Raw genomic sequence first — 14,173 nt, forward strand, 5'->3', positions numbered from 1 at the left:
GTACAGAATATATTTTAAAAATAATTCTACTTAATTAGATTTTCACTAATGTTTCTGAAATGATAACAGCAGTTTAACTTTCTAGTTATTAAAATTTGAATGTAACTTCAACAGTGGAAAAGATATGTAAGAGGGAAATGCACCCCAGTCTGACCCAAGCAAATGCTCCAGCTCTGTTCACTCTGTGTCACAGCTCAATGCTGGATCTGGGGTGGCCTTGACAAGGGAAGAGACTTAAGATGACCCAGTCCTGGGGCCTAGGTGGGCATGTGGCAGTCATTGCTGGCACTTAAGCAGTGCATCAGATCTCTGATAGTTGCTGTTCCACACAGTTCACACACTGATATATGCTGAGAATCCACATGGGCCTATACTGCTCTGCAGTATGACTCATAACAGGGAAGGGGGCAGAGGAGCCTTGGGGTCAGTGATAGGCTGTTTAAGGACAAAGGAGACTTGCATCTGAGGTTATGTCTGAGCAGAGCAAGGAAAACAGTGTGGGTTTCTGCGCGGGAATTTCATCAAAGACAGCTCAGACCTCTGTCTGTGGTTGACAGAAGCCAAGAGCCCACCTAAGCACCTACCCCCATCCCCACCTACCCCCACCCCTTTCTTCAGCATTCTCCACCTCTGGGGCAAAGGTCCTGGTGCTGGGAATGTGGAAAACACGTACTTAAAAGGAACAAAGCCAGTTCAGGCTTTATCCTCATGGCTTTTGCTCCAGCAACTTGGTATCAGACTCCACCTCTGCTAGGCCACAGATGGCCACTGAGCAGAGGGTAAGCTCTGCCTCATCCCCGATGCCAGCTCTAGTCCACTTCATACCAAGGTAATAGCTTCCAGCACACTCTGAAGAAAGACAGGACCTTTGTCCCTGTCAAACCCAGCTCTTCCAATACTGTGGGACATGCAATCTGTATAGAGAGACTCTCACATAAAAACATGCTTTCAATACCAAAATAGGTAACTGTTTCACCTAAATTTATAGAGTTAGAGGAAGTTAACAATGTGAAAAGGCAGAAGGACTGCTCTCAATTTAAAGAGCAAGAGAAACCCCCTGAAGATATAAATAATAAAACAGAAATAAACAATCTGTAAAGGTAAAAAATTCAAAGCGTTGGTAACAAATGTGTTAACTGAATTAGGGTAAAGAATAGATGGACACCGTAGAATTTTTAACAAGGAACTAGAAAATATAAAAAAGACCTAATCATAAGTGAAGAATTCAATAACTGAAATAAAAACAGACTAGAAAGGATGAATAGCAGACTAAGTGATACAGAACATATAAGTGATCTGGAAGATAGAATAATGGAAATTACTCAGTTAGAAGAGCAAAAAGGAAAACTAATTAAAAAAATGATAACAGTTTAAGAGATCCTTAGAATAACATTAAATGTACTGACATTCATATTATAGGCATCCGAGAAGGAGGAGAGAGAGCAAAGGGGATTAAAAACGTATTTGAGGAATTTATGGCTGAGATATTCCCAAACCTGAAGAAGGAAACAGATATCCAGATATAGGAAGCCCAGAGGGTTCCAAGAAGATGAACCTAAACAAACCCACACCAAGATATATAATAATTAAAATGGCAAAATTAAAGACAGAATTCTAAAGGCTGTAACAGAAAAATAGTCATATACAAGGGGATTCCCATAAGGCTATTAGCTGAGTTTTCTGCAAAAACTTTGCAGGTCAGAAGAAAGTGGCATAATATATTCAAAGAGCTGAAGGGGAAAAACCTGCAACCTGATACCCTACCCAGCAAGATTATCATTTAGAATTGAAGGAGATGTAAAAACTTCTCAGGTAATAAGCAAGTACTAAAAGAGGTCATTAATATTAAATTGATCTTAAAAGAAATGTTAAAGACTCTTCTCTAAATTAAAAAAGAAAAGTAAGAATCTATAGGAAAGGGAGAAATCACTAAGAAAGACAAATATATAGTAAGGAACAAAGGTCAATCATTTAAATAAGCCAGTTTCAGGATTAAAAGACAAAAAATATTGTAAAAGACAATACCAACTTCAATGAACAATTAAGGGATAAACATGAAGATGTAAAGTATGGCATCAAAACCCCAAAATGTGGGATGGGGGATAAAAAATGTACATCTTTTAGAATATGTTTGAATTTAAATGACTACCTGTTTAAAGCAAAGAGCTATAGTGACATATATGAACCCCACAGTAACCTCAACAGTGAAAATCTAAAAGCCTTTTCTCTAAATTTAGGAAAAAAGATAAGGATGTACACTCTAACCACCTCTGTTTAACATAATATTGGAAGTCCTAACAACAATCAGACAAGAAAAAGAAATAAAAGGTATCCAAATTGAAAGTGAAGAAATAAAACTGTCACTATTTGTAAATGATGTGATATTTTATATAGAAAACCATAAAGACTCCACCTCAAAACTATTAGAACTAATAAATGAATTCAGCAAAGCTTCCAGTTACAAGATTAATATATAGAGATCTATTTTTTTAAAAGAGGAAGTTAAAAAAACCCCTTTGAAAATCACCTTGAAAAGAATAAAACACCTAAGAATAAACTTAACAAGGAGATAAAAGACATATCTTCTGAAAACTATAAAACATTGGTGAAGGAAACTGAAGATGATACAACGAACTGGAAAGGTTTGCCATGCTTTTAGATTGGAAAAATTAATATTGTTAAAACTACAATACTACCCAAAGCAATCCACAGATTTACTGTGATCCCTATCAAAATGTCCATGATTTCCTTTAAAGATCTGGAATAAATAATCATAAAATTCATATGGAACCACAAAAGACTGTGAATTACCAAAGCCATCTTGAGAAAAAAGAACAAGGCTGGAGGTATCATCCTCCCAGTCTTAAGACTGTAACACAAAGCTATAGTAACCAAAACAGCATGGTGCTGGTGTGGAAAGAGACATGTAGATCAATGGAACAGAATAGAGACTCAGAAATGAACCCACACACTTATGGTCAATTAATGTTTGATAAAGGAGGCAAGAATATACAGAGGAGAGAAAATAACCTCTTCAGTAATTGGGGCTGGGAAAACTGGACAGCTACATGTGAAAGAATGAAATTAGAACATTCTCTATCACAACATAAAAAATTAAACTCAAAATGGAGTAAAAGCCTAAATGTAAGTCCTGAAATCAGAAAACTCCTAGAGGAAAACGTAAGCAGAACATTCTTCAAAATAAATCAAAGCAATATTTTTTGGACTTGTCTTCTAAAACAAAAGAAATAAAAGCCTAAATAAAATAAAGAAATAAAAAAATAAAGAAATAAAAGCCTAAATGAAATAAAGAAATCAGTTCAGTTCAGTTCAGTCGCTCAGTCGTGTCTAACTCTTTGTGACCCCATGAACCGCAGCACGCCAGGCCTCCCTGTCCATCACAAACTCCCGGAGTTTACCCATTTGAAAGATGGGAGAACATCTTTCAAATGATATGACCAACAGTAGGTTAATATAATAATATAAATAGTTTATATAACTCAATATCTGAAACACACAGCCCAGTCAAAAAATGTGCACAAGACTTGAACAGACATTTTTACAAGGAAGACATACAAATGGATAACAGGGATGTGAAAATATGTTCCAAATTGCTAATTATTAGAGAAATGCAATTGCAGAGAAGGCAATGGCACCCCACTCCAGTACTCTTGCCTGGAAAATCCCATGGACAGAGGAGCCTGGTGGGCTACAGTCCATGGGGTCGCTGAGAGTCGGACACGACTGGGCGACTTCACTTTAACTTTTCACTTTCATGCATTGGAGAAGGAAATGCCAACCCAATCCAGTGTTCTTGCCTGGAGAATCCCAGGGACGGGGAAGCCTGGTGGGCTGCTGTCTATGGGGTTGCACAGAGTCAGACACGACTGAAACAACTTGGCAGCAGCAGCAGCAGAGAAATGCAAATTAAAGCAATGAGATATCACAACACATTTGTCAGAATGGCTGTAATCAAAATGTCTACAAACAACAAATGTTGATAAGGATATGGAGAAAATTGGACCTCTGTACATTGTTGATGGGAAGGTACATTGGTGCAACTACTGTGGAAAATATGAAAGTTCCTCAAAAACTGCTATCAGTTCAGTTCAGTTGCTCAGTCGTGTCTGGCTCTTTGCAACCCCATGAGTTGCAGCACACCAGGCCTCCCTGTTCATCATCAACTCCCGGAGTTCACTCAGACTCATGTCCATTGAGTCAGTGAGATGCCATCCAGCCATCTCATCCTCCGTCATCCCCTTCTCCTCCTGCCCCCAATCCCTCCCAGCATCAGACTCTTTTCCAAAGAGTCAACTCTTCACATGAGGTGGCCAAAGTACTGGGGTTTCAGCCCCAGCATCATTCCTTCCAAAGAAATCCTAGGGCTGATCTCCTTCAGAATGGACTGGTTGGATCTCCTTGCAGCCAAGGGACTCTCAAGAGTCTTCTACAACACCACAGTTCAAAAGCATCAATTCTTCGGTGCTCAGCCTTCTTCACAGTCCAACTCTCACATCCATACATGACCACAGGAAAAACCATAGCCTTGACTAGACGGACCTTTGTTGGCAAAGAAGTGTCTCTGCTTTTGAATATGCTATCTAGGTTGGACATAACTTTCCTTCCAAGAAGTAAGTGTCTTTTAATTTCATGGCTGCAATCACCATCTGCAGTGATTTTCGAGCCCAAAAAAACAAAGTCTGACACTGTTTCCACTGTTTCCCCATCTATTTCCCATGAAGTGATGGGACCAGATGCCATGATCTTCATTTTCTGAATGTTGAGCTTTATGCCAACTTTTTCACTCTCCACTTTCACTTTCATCAAGAGGATTTTTAGTTCCTCTTCACTTTCTGCCATAAGGGTGGTGTCCTCTGCATATCTGAGGTTATTGAGATTTCTCCCGGCAATCTTGATTCCAGCTTGTGTTTCTTCCAGTCCAGCGTTTCTCATGATGTACTCTGCATATATGTTAAATAAGCAGGGTGATAATATACAGCCTTGACGTACTCCTTTTCCTATTTGGAACCAGTCTGTTGTTCCATGTCCAGTTCTAACTGTTGTTTCCTGACCTGCATACAGATTTCTCAAGAGGCAGGTCAGGTGGTCTGGTATTCCCATCTCCTTCAGAATTTTCCACAGTTTATTGTGATCCACACAGTCAAAGGCTTTGGCATAGTCAATAAAGCAGAAATAGATGCTTTTCTGGAACTCTCTTGCTTTTTCCATGATCCAACGGATGTTGGCAATTTGATCTCTGGTTCCTCTGCCTTTTCTAAAACCAGCTTGATACCCAGTAATTCTACTACTGATAACATATCTGGGGAAAAAAAACTCATTTGAAAAGTGACATGCACCCCAATATTCATAGCAGCACCATTTACCATAGCCAATCTATGTGTCCATGAACAGATGTATGGATAAAGAAGATGTAGTATATATACACAATGGGATAGTAGATATTACTCAGTCATAAGAAAATTAAATTCTGCCATTTGAAACATCATATATGGACCTAGAGAATATTATGCTTACTGAAATAAGTAAGAGAAAGACAAATACTATATGATATCACTTATTTGTGGAATTTGAAAAAAAAATGAAACTGCATAGCAAAACAAAAGAGATTTATGATTATAGGAAATAAAATTGTGGTTACAAATTAGAAGAGGTAAATGGGGAGGAGCAAGTTAGGAGTATGGAATTAAGAGATACAAACTATTATGTATCAAATAGATAAGCAAAAAGGATAGAGCATGGGGAATTATAAGCATTATTTTGTAATAACTTTTAATGTTGTATAATCTAGACCATCCCCATGGAAAAGAAATTCAAAAAAGCAAAATGGCTGTCTGGGGAGGCCTTACAAATAGCTGTGAAAAGAAGAGAAGCAAAAAGCAAAGGAGCAAAGGAAAGATATAAGCATCTGAATGCAGAATTCCAAAGAATAGCAGGAAGAGATAAGAAAGCCTTCCTCAGTGATCAATGCAAAGAAATAGAGGAAAACAGAATGGGAAAGACTAGAGATCTCTTCAAGAAAATTAGTGATACCAAGGGAACATTTCATGCAAAGATGGGCTCAATAAAGGACAGAATTGGTATGGACCTAACAGAAGCAGAAGATATTAAGAAGAGATGGCAAGAATGCACAGAAGAACTGTGCAAAAAAGATCTTCATGACCCAGATAATCATGATGGTGTGATCACTCACCTAGAGCCAGACATCCTGGAATGTGAAGTCAAGTGGGCCTTAGAAAGCATCACTATGAACAAAGCTAGTGGAGGTGATGGAATTCCAGTGGAGCTATTTCAAATCCTGAAAGATGATGCTGTGAAAGTGTTGCACTCAATATATCAGCAAATTGGAAAACTCAGCAGTGGCCACAGGACTGGAAAAGGTCAGTTTTCATTCCAATCCCGAAAAAGGCATGCCAAAAAATGCTCACACTACTGCACAATTGCACTCATCTCACACACTAGTAAAGTAATGCTCAAAATTCTCCAAGCCAGGCTTCAGCAATACGTGAACCGTGAACTTCCAGATGTTCCAGCTGGTTTTAGAAAAGACAGAGGAACCAGGGATCAAATTGCCCACATCTGCTGGATCATGGAAAAAGCAAGAGAGTTCCAGAAAAGCATCTATTTCTGCTTTATTGACTATGCCAAAGCCTTTGACTGTGTGGATCACAATAAACTGTGGAAAATTCTGAAAGAGATGGGAATACTAGACCACCTGATCTGGCTCTTGAGAAATTTGTATGCAGGTCAGGAAGCAACAGTTAGAACTGGACATGGAACAACAGACTGGTTCCAAATAGGAAAAGGAGTATGTCAAGGCTGTATATTGTCACCCTGCTTATTTAACTTATATGCAGAATACATCATGAGAAACGCTGGATTGGAAGAAACACAAGCTAGAATCAAGATTGCTGTAAGAAATCTCAATAACCTCAGATATGCAGAGGACACCACCCTTATGGCAGGAAGTAAAGAAGAACTAAAAAACCTCTTGATGAAAGTGAAAGAGGAGAGTGAAAAAGTTGGCTTAAAGTTCAACATTCAGAAAATGAAGATCATGGCATCTGGTCCCATCACTTCATGGCAAATAGATGGGGAAACAGTGGAAACAGACATTGAAGTCAGACTTTATTTTTCTGGGCTCCAAAATCACTGAAGATGGTGATTGCAGCCATGAAATTAAAAGACGCTTACTCCTTGGAAGGAAAGTTATGACCAACCTAGATAGCATATTCAAAAGCAGAGACATTTCTTTGCCAACAAAGGTCCATCTAGTGAAGGCTTTTTCCAGTAGTTTTTCCAGTAGTCATGTATGGATGTGAGAGTTGGACTGTGAAGAAATCTGAGCACCGAAGAATGGATGCTTTTGAACTGTGGTGTTGTAGAAGACTCTTGAGAGTCCCTTGGGCTGCAAGGAGATCCAACCAGTCCATTCTAAAGGAGATCTGTCCTGGGTGTTCTTTGGAAGGAATGATGCTGGGGCTGAAACTCCAGTACTTTGGCCAGCTCATGAGAAGAGTTGACTCACTGGAAAAGAGTCTGATGCTGGGAGGGATTGGGGGCAGGAGGAGAAGGGGATGATGGAGGATGAGATGGCTGGATGGCATCACTGACTCAATGGACATGAGTTTGAGTGAACTCCGGGAGTTGATGATGGACAGGGAGGCCTGGCGTGCTGCAATTCATGGGGTCGCAAAGAGTCGGACACGACTGAGCGACTGAACTGAACTGAACTGAATCTGTAAAAATACTGAATTACTCTGCTCTACACCTGCAACTTTCACTCTTATAGCAGAAAGTGAAGAAGAACTAAAGAGCCTCTTGATAAAATTGAAAGAGGAGAGTGAAAAAGTTGGCTTAAAGCTCAACATTCAGAAAATGAAGATCATGGCATCTGGCCTCATCACTTCATGGCAAATAGATGGGGAAACAGTGGAAACAGTAGCTGACTTTATTTTTCTGTGGCTGACTTTATTTTCAAAATTACTGCAGATGGTGATTGCAGCCATGAAATTAAAAGATACCTACTCCTTGGAAGGAAAGTTATGACCAACCTAGACAGCATATTAAAAAAGCAGGAACATTACTTTGCCAACAAAGGTCCATTTAGTCAAGGCTATGGTTTTTCCAGTGGTCATGTATGGATGTGAGAGTTGGACTATGAAGAAAGCTGAGCACTGAAGAATTGATGCTTTTGAACTGTGGTGTTGAAGAAGACTCTTGAGAGTCCCTTGGACTGCAAGGAGGTCCAACCAGTTAATTCTAAAGGAGATCAGTCCTGGGTGTTCATTGGAAGGACTGATGTTGAAGCTGAAACTCCAATACTTTGGCCACCTGATGTGAAGAGTTGACTCATTTTAAAAGACCCTGATGCTTGGAGGGATTGGGGGCAGGAGGAGAAGGGGACGACAGCGGATAAGATGGTTGGATGGCATCATTGACTCAATGGATGTGGGTTTGGGTGGACTCCGGGAGTTGGTGGTGAACCGGGAGGCCTGGCATGCTGTGGTTCATGGGGTCGCAAAGAGACATGACTGAGCGACTGAACTGAACTGAACTGAACACCTGCAACTAATATACTATTATAAATCAACTAATACTTCTATTAAAAAAGAAGAAAATTCGAAAGGTTAACCTGGGAAGCGATGAAGTTTATATCTTCTTCTGAGGCAAGAGAGGAGGAGGTAAGTGTGAGTAAACACAAAACCAGCTTAAAGTCATGAGGATTGTGTAATTGATAAGGGCAAAGGGATGAAAATGTATTGAAACAGGGAAGCTTCAGCTTTCCTAGAAATAGTAGATGAATTCATCTGCTAAGTTTAAAAAGGTGCCATTTGGAGCTCGAGAATTGTGAAAAAAGAAACTGCAAATCTGGTAAATGTTAATGCACGATGAGGAGTAACTTGAAGTGTCAAGATGTGAGGGCTCAGTGTGACCTTGTTAAATAAAAGCAGATCCTGTCAGTCTCTTGATTTAAATGCTACAGTGAGCTCCCATTGCTCTTTGGAATGAAGATCAAAATTCTTGACATGATGCACAGTCCCTCCATGATCTTGCCTGCTTTCCCTTGTTCCTGACTCCACTGTGTTAAATGCCGTATGTTTAGTACCACTGACTGACCGTGTGCTTCATGCTTCAGGGCTCTGACTGAGAGGTACTTCTCCCAGCTCTTGGCCTTGTTAATATCCACTCATCTTTTAGAACCCAGAATAAATCTGACTCTCTTAAGAAGGCTTCTTTAATTCCTCAGACTATGCATTCCAATAGTACTCTTCCTTTATAATATTTCCCCCTGAATATGATTAAATAAATTACTGTACAAATCAAGAGAAGGCTGGTTAGAAATTAGAATGAATTTGTGTGAGCTCAGCACTGTCAGTATAATTTGTGGTGCTCAGTGCAAAATATAAGCACCTTGTTCAAAAATTATTAAGAATTTCAAGATAGTGACTGCAGAGCATTAAACCAAGCAGGAGGTCCTTCTGAGCACAGTGCCTGGTGCAACTGTATAAGTCATCCACTCATGAAGTTGCCTTGTGAGAGATTCTCTCGCAGGTAACAGGGCCTGTGAACTCTGGATTTATTATTCCAGTAATAATAAAGAGTAGAGTGGGGTGCCACTCTACAATGCCAGTGTTGAAATGACGAACCCCTGTATTTAGAACCAAATGGGCTGTAAAAAGAAGTCAGAATGAAGCTGATGGACTGGCTGAGTAGGAAGCAGCAAAATGTCACTGCAATGAAGTTTTGGGGTGATGGATGATGTAATTGAATGTTGTGCATTACTTAGTAATGCATCAAGTCAGCGTTTAATAATTTGTTGTTGTTTAGCTGCTAAGTCAAGCCAGAGTCTTTTGTGCTCCCATGGCCCACCAGGCTCCTCTGTCCATGGGATTTCTCAGGCAAGAATACTGGATTGGGTTGCCATTTCCTTTTCCAGGGGATCTGCCTGATGCAGGGATTGAATCCCCATCTTCTGCATTGGCAGGCAGATTCTTTACCACTGAGCCACCAGGGAAGCCCATTTAATATTTTAGCCCTTATTTTATGTTTATGGGAGGAGGAATTGAATTTTTCATTCTCTCCAAAAAGAAGACATTGAGAAATGTTAGAGAGAGGAAGATTTGGAGTCTGAGTGATTTAAAGAGCAGGTTTTAGAGCCTGTCTAATGCTCAAGTTACCAGTTATAAGCTCTGTGACCTTGAGGGTTACAAGCTTCTCTGTGCTTTAATTTGGGGAAGGGGGATATAAATTGGAATAATGTTAATGTATTCTGTGATTGTTTAAGGAACTAATGAGTGAATTAAAATACCTGGTTCATAGTGCGTACTAAGTTGCTTCAGTCGTGTCTGACTCTTTACGACGCTATGGACCATAGCCCACCAGGATCCTCTGTCCTTGGGATGCTCTGGGCAAGAATACTGGAGTAGCTTCCCATGCCCTCCTCCTGAGGATCTTCCCAATCCAGGGACTGAACCCTTGTCTCTTACATTTCCTGCATTGGCAGGTGGGTTCTTTGTCCGCTGACCAACTGGGGAAGCCCCTGGTTTGTAGTAAGTCCTTATTTTACTTTCACACTAGTGAACTCTTAGTTTCCTCTTCAGTGCTGTTTTCTTTTGGTGAGGTAGTTGAATTCACTCACAGTACTGCCATATAATATAAACAGCTCAACTTCATTATTGGTCTTAGAAGAGGCCAATAATGAAGAATTCTTTGCAATTAATGCAAAGAATTTACTAGGATGCTTTGTGAAATTTGTAATGGGATTCATTTAAGCAAAAGGAACATACTATACAAGATAACTCATCTTCATGATAGTGTATAGCTGTCAAGCACATATCTAGAACATATTAGCATGTTTATGTATAACATATTTCAGCAAAGTCCAGCATTTTATATTTGTGTCTTTACAGTCAGAGAACCTTCTTTTGGCAACCTTAAGATGGTGACCAACTGTTAGAAATTGTGGACAATAAACTGGATTTAATGAACTATGGTTCTGTCTTCTGTTTTGTTAATTCCTTTGAAATTGTCAGTATCTATTATTATTGAGCACATGGTATTTTTTAATTGTTAGGATGCCATTTTACTTTAGGTTGATCTGCTCTGGAAAATATTTTGATCAATTCCTGAGTCATTATCCTAGGTATTTTCATGGTATGTAGGACCATCAACACGGTCTTCTGTGGGCAAACCCTATAACCACCAATTGCTTCTTGATCTGCATCCCCAGCCTACCACTCTCTTGTGAGTTCCAAACATGAATGTACAGTTATCCACTTAACATTTCACCAGGATGTCCCCGAATATCTCAAAGTTTACTCTCGTCAAGTCACATTTATTATCTTTTCTGAAAACCCAGCTTCTCTTAACTAATTTGTAGGATCACTCTGTTTATAATTTCTGAATGCAAACCCATCTTTTTATTCCTTTTGCCATTGGCCTAGTTCGGATCCTTATCACGTTTGTCTTTGGTCACTGTGATAGGCTGTCAACTACCTCTTGCTCTTCAGTCTTTTTTCTTGAATCTACTGTGTGTGTGTGTGTGTGTGTGCGCACGCGTGCGCAGTTGTGTCTGACTCTTTGTGACCCTATGGACTGTAGCCCACAGGCTCCTCTGTCCATGGGATTTTCCAGGCCGGAATACTGGAGTAAGTTGGCATTTCCTAGTTCAGGGAACCTTCCTGACCCATGGATTGAACCTGTGTCTCTTGCCTCTCCAGCACTGGCAGGCAGTTTCTTTACCACTGCACCGCCTGGGAAGCCCTACCCTGCTCTACTACTGTACTCTACTCACTAATCAGAGCAACTTTTCTAAATGACATTTTTTTTTTCTGATCATGAATTCAGTTATTTCCTCATTGTTCAATAAGTAAATTCCAAATGTTTTAACTGAAATATGAACATTTGGACAGTCTATACCTAACCCCTCTCTCTGCCCACATCTTCTGCCATTTCACTGAACTTAGATGGTTACATCAGAGCACATCAAAAGGCACCTTACACCCGTAGAGCGTCTCCTTAGAGGACATGACATCTGTGTTGAGTTAGCCAGGTAAACACCAGAGAATCCCTGTAATGAGATACAGACTACAAATTATAATTACTTGTTTATATGGGCAAATAGCTTCCATACGAAGAAGCCTCAATTACTTTCCAGATTTATTGAGGTACAATTGGTACACAAAAATATTGCACATAATTAATGAATACAATTTGGTGAGTTTGAACATAAGTATACACTTATGTTGCCATCACCATAATCAAGGTAATAAATATATCCATTACCTTCAGAAGTTTCCTTGTGTCTCTTTTTTTGTAGCAAGACTACTTAACATGAGATCTACCCTCTTAACAGATTTTGAAGTGTGCAATAACTTGTTGTTAACTATATGCACAATATTAAACAGCAGATCTCTGTAACTTATATAGCTGTAACTTTATACCCGTTGAAAACAGCTCTTCACATCCTATTCTACCATCCCCTGGTAACTACCTTTCTATTGTCTATTTCTGTGTGTGTGACTTGTATTTCAGGTAAGAAGAATAATCTAGATTAATCCTTCTATGACTGACTTGTGAAGAAATTGGAACTCTTGTACACTGTTGGTGGGAATGTAAAATGGTGCAGCCATTATGGAAAATGTCTGGGGGGGTCCTCAGAAAATTAAAAATTAAACTACCAATCCCATTTCTGAGTATATATCCAAAAGAATTGAAATTAAGATCTTGATGAGATACCTTTACTCCCATGTTCATTACAGCATTATTCGCAATAGTTCAATTTATGAAAACAGCCATAACAGATGAATGAATAAAGAAAATATGGCATATACATATAAAAAGAAATAAATTTTACTATTCATGATAACATGGATGGACCTGGAAGAAAACTTTACTTTTCGATATTTCCAAAGTTTCCTTAAAATTCATTTTAGTTGCATTTTCTCTCTGGCTGTCAGACTGTTTCAATTTTGTCTACCTTGAAGATTCTTTCTAGTCTAGTGGGACTCTCTTTGTGGGTACAGGTATTTTGTGTTAGAGCCCAATTTATGTTATCTATTCATTCAACATATAATTGCTGAGTATTAAAACATGGCAGGTACTGTATGGCTTGCTGAGAGTATAATGGAAAATAAAACTGCCATCCTCCCTGCCTTAAGGGAACTTATATTCATTTTTTTTTTATTTTTTAAAATTTTATTTTATTTAACTTTACAATATTGTATTGGTTTTGCCATATATCGAAATGAATCTGCCACAGGTATACATGTGTTCCCCATCCTGAACCCTTCTCCCTCCTCCCACCCCATACCATCCCTCTGGGTCGTCCCAGTGCACTAGCTCCAAGCATCCAGTATCGTGCATCGAACCTGGACTGGCGACTCATTTCATATATAATATTATACATAATTCAATGCCATTCTCCCAAATCATCCCATCCTCTCCCTCTCCCACAGAGTCCAAAAGACTGTTCTATACGTCAGTGTCTCTTTTGCTGTCTCGTATACAGGGTTATTGTTACCATCTTTCTAAATTCCATATATATGCGTTAGTATACCGTATTAGTGTTTTTCTTTCTGGCTTACTCTGTATAATAGGCTCCAGTTTCATCCACCTCATTAGAACTGATTCAAATGTTTTCTTTTTAACGGCTGAGTAATACTCCATTGTGTATATGTACCACAGCTTTCTTATCCATTCATCTGCTGATGGACATCTAGGTTGCTTCCATGTCCTGGCTATTATAAACAGTGCTGCGATGAACATTGGGGTACACGTGTCTCTTTCAATTCTGGTTTCCTCAGTGTGTATGCCCAGCAGTGGGATTGCTGGATCATAAGGCAGTTCTATTTCCAGTTTTTTAAGGAATCTCCACACTGTTCTCCATAGTGGCTGTACTAGTTTGCATTCCCACCAACGGTGTAAGAGGGGGAAACTTATATTCTTTGTGCTGCTAAATTGCTTCAGTCGTGTCCGACTCTGTGCGACCCCACTGAGGATATTAGGAGCCCAGGATAAAGAATGCTAGGTGATGATGAGCAAACCTCAGGTGGTGGACAAAGGAGGCTTCTCTAAAGAGGTGCCAATGAACCTGAGATCTAAAGAATGAGATTGGCGTGTGAGAAAGAGTATTTCAACTGGAGGGATATAT

The sequence above is a fragment of the Bison bison genome, unplaced genomic scaffold (genome assembly GCF_000754665.1).
Source record: "Bison bison bison isolate TAMUID 2011002044 unplaced genomic scaffold, Bison_UMD1.0 scf7180017864464, whole genome shotgun sequence".
NCBI lineage: Eukaryota > Metazoa > Chordata > Mammalia > Artiodactyla > Bovidae > Bison > Bison bison.